Genomic DNA, 3,356 nt, shown 5'->3' with positions numbered 1-3,356 from the left:
CTAATAAGCTGTGCTAACTCTCACTTCTGGACTCTGGAACAGGCTATTCCCTTTGTGTAGAATATTTTGTTTCCTAGTTCTTTTGGTTAACTCTTTTTCATCATTTAAATCTTAGTATAATCTTCACCATCTAAAGGAGGCTTTTGCTGAGTTTCTGCTTGATGCTCCTATAGCTTGTGTTTGCAGAAACTTAGTACTTGTCACCCACATTTGGACTAAATCTTACTCTGATTAGTACACATGGTTTTGGATAAATGAATTCTCTCTTCCACAGGAGGCCTGCCTGCCTGCCTCTGCTTGTGCTGCCACCATGTCTCTAGTGATCCCTGAAAAGTTCCAGCATATTTTGTGAGTACCTGAAACCAACATCAATGGGCAGTGGAAAATAACCTTTGCCATCACTGCCATTAAGGATGTGGGTAGAAGATACGCTCATGTGGTGTTGAGGAAGCAGACACTGACCTCACTAAGAGGGCAGGAGAACTCACTGAGGATAAGGTGGAACGTGTGATCACCATTATGCAGAACCCATGCCAGTTCAAGATCCCAGACTGGTCTTTACACAGACAGAAAGATGTAAAGGATGGAAAACGTAGCCAGGTCCTAGCCAATGGTCTGGACAACAAGCTCCATGAAGACCTGGAGCGACTGAAGAAGAAGATTCGGGTTCATAGAGGGCTGCGCCACTTCTGGGGCCTTTGCGTCCGAGACCAGCACGCCAAGACCACTGGCTGCCGTGGCCGCACCGTGGGTGTGTCTAAGAAGAAATAAGCCTGTAAGCTTTGTCTGTTAATAAATAGCTTGTATGCCTTTAAAAAAACCCTCATTCTAATGAACTCACATTTTTACACAGCTAAAAAATTGATTAATAAGATTATTTTTGGCATTTAATACACTTTTTGTCACCAAAAAGAAAAGAGGAAAAAAATAAACAGCCCACACGTTGCTGAAACAGTGGCTCAGAGACACCATTATATTATTACTGATGTCCTTATGAAATTTCATGGAAATGGCCGGGCGCGGTGGCTCAAGCCTGTAATCCCAGCACTTTGGGAGGCCGAGGCGGGCGGATCACGAGGTCAGGAGATCGAGACCATCCTGGCTAACACGGTGAAACCCCGTCTCTACTAAAAAATACAAAAAAAACTAGCTGGGCGAGGTGGGGCGCCTGTAGTCCCAGCTACTCCGGAGGCTGAGGCAGGAGAATGGCGTGGACCCGGGAGGCGGAGCTTGCAGTGAGCTGAGATCCGGCCACTGCACTCCAGCCTCGGCGACAGAGCAAGATTCCGTCTCCAAAAAAAAAAAAAAAAGAAATTTCATGGAAATGAAGACGGAGATACTCAGAAGCATTTCTTAAAGGATTAAGGTCTCATTTGTCTTTCCTATATAACAAAGTAAGTTTAAAAGTCATGTGTCTGTTCTATATGTTGATAATGCTTTTCAAACTTCGTTTTTGTTAAAAGGCTAATTTTTCTTTTCTAATAACAACTTCTGAAGTGAAGAATTTTGTAATAGTAGGTTAAAAATGAACCCTATGTTTTCTTCAATTATAATTATGTGGCAACCTTAATGAAATAACTGAAAATACCAGGTTACAACCCTTACCAAAGAAGGCAAATTTTGACGTAAAAGTTTCTCTATTCCAGAGTCAGTAGAACAATTGGGCCTACCAGACCCTCAAGCTTTGGGGATAGGCCAACCACTTCCAGCATGATGCAAGAGAATTTGAGTGATCGTGTTCTCTCTTTGCCCGAGGATGGTACATGTCTAGTATGTTCTGGGTGCTTAAAAGAGAAGTTAATTCAAGACATGTATTGATTGTCTTAGGGGATTGCACTAAGATTTCTGGGACATTCTTTATGTAAAACTATATGGCATTATGGTAGTTTACTTCTTGTTTTTTTTTTTTTTTTTTTTTTTTTTTTTTTTAGAAAGAGTTTTGCTCTTGTTGCCCAGGCTGGAGTGCAATGGCGCGATCTCAGCTCTCTGCACCCTCCGCTTCTGTGGGTCAAGCAATTCTCCTGCCTCAGCCTCCTGAGTAGATGAGATTACAGACAACCTCCACCATGCCCGGCTAATTTTTTGTATTTTTAGTAAAGACGGGGTTTTACCGTGTTGGCCAGGCTGGTCTCAAACTCCTGACCTCAGGAAATCCACCCGCCTTTGCCTCCCAAAGTGCTGGGATTACAAGTGTGAGCCATCAAGCCCAGTCGGTAGTTTACTTCTTGCCCTGTAGTTGTTTTTTCATGATAATGATTTGAAATATTTTTAGTTTAAAAAAAAAGTCATCTCAGAACAAGCACTGACCCACAAGGGAGTTTGCCAATATAGGTGCTGTAAAAGCTTTAAAAGAAAAGAGTCGCCTCTCCGTAGTGTAATTTCCCTTTAATTTAAGCCCTATAAAGCAAAATCATGAAAAAACAATGGAGCTTTATTAAAGAGTGAAGAAGGCCCTACATCTCCTTTTGTGATAGATGGAAGGAGTGTCCAAGTTACTTTCTTCTCTGCATGTAAGTTATAATTGTTTAGAAAGAGATCATGGTTTTATTTTAAATGTTTTCCCATGAACTCTTAACATTTGGTCTATTTTGCAAAGACTGACTTTCCTGTGTCTTGCAGAGTTCATACCTGCATTATCAGCAGCAGCCATTTCCCAGTGGACCAACCTGTCTTCATCCAGGGAAGGCTGGGACACTTGCCATGCTTCAAAGGAGCCACAAGCTTTCCAAAAGGAGTGGGAACAGGTAGGTTATCTTTGCCGCAAGTACAGAGGCAATTCTGGAGTACACAATTTGGCTTGTGCCAAAGCTCTGCCTTCTATGGCTGCACTTAGATGCTCCCTGATGCCAGCCCCTCTACTTTGTCTGTGCCCATGGTCATTGGCTGTGATGCCACAAAAGCCTGTTTCATTGACACAAACATTACTTTTTCTTTCTATTCCATTTAATATGGCTTTGTTAAAGAAAATCAACCTTATTAAATGAAACCCTCATTACTAATGCTCAGTTGGAGCATTATGGCTGGGAGTCAGTTATCACAACATCTAAAATAAACCTTTTTTCCCATAGTTGTGTGTTTTAATTTGGTCATAAGAAACATTTCCTCTTAGTGGAACATGACACCTCCCAACTTGGGGATACTTGTCTTTTTGAGTAAATGAATCTGTTTGGCAATTTCTAATGAACATAAATAAGTGGAAATTATTTATCCCCATGCAATTCTCCCCCAGTTTTATTGCTGTCTTTGGTGACAGAAGTCCCAATTTTTAATGCTTCAGAACTCAATGACTGAAAGTAATTTACTTTGTGTTCTCATACTAGAAAGTGAAAAACATCAAATCACACAAAGGCATATTT

General features: G+C 41.2%; 1 pseudogene; it reads left to right on the top strand.

Annotated features, from left to right (window-relative positions):
- The first annotated feature begins 310 nt into the window (after positions 1 to 310).
- On the top strand, positions 311 to 771 carry LOC126951009 (40S ribosomal protein S18-like; annotated as a pseudogene).
- Positions 772 to 3,356: the final 2,585 nt, after the last annotated feature.

The sequence above is a fragment of the Macaca thibetana genome, chromosome 3 (genome assembly GCF_024542745.1).
Source record: "Macaca thibetana thibetana isolate TM-01 chromosome 3, ASM2454274v1, whole genome shotgun sequence".
Classification (NCBI taxonomy): Eukaryota; Metazoa; Chordata; class Mammalia; order Primates; family Cercopithecidae; genus Macaca; species Macaca thibetana.
The sequence above is the reverse complement of the archived record's forward strand: the minus strand, read 5'-3'. Positions and strand labels throughout refer to the sequence as shown.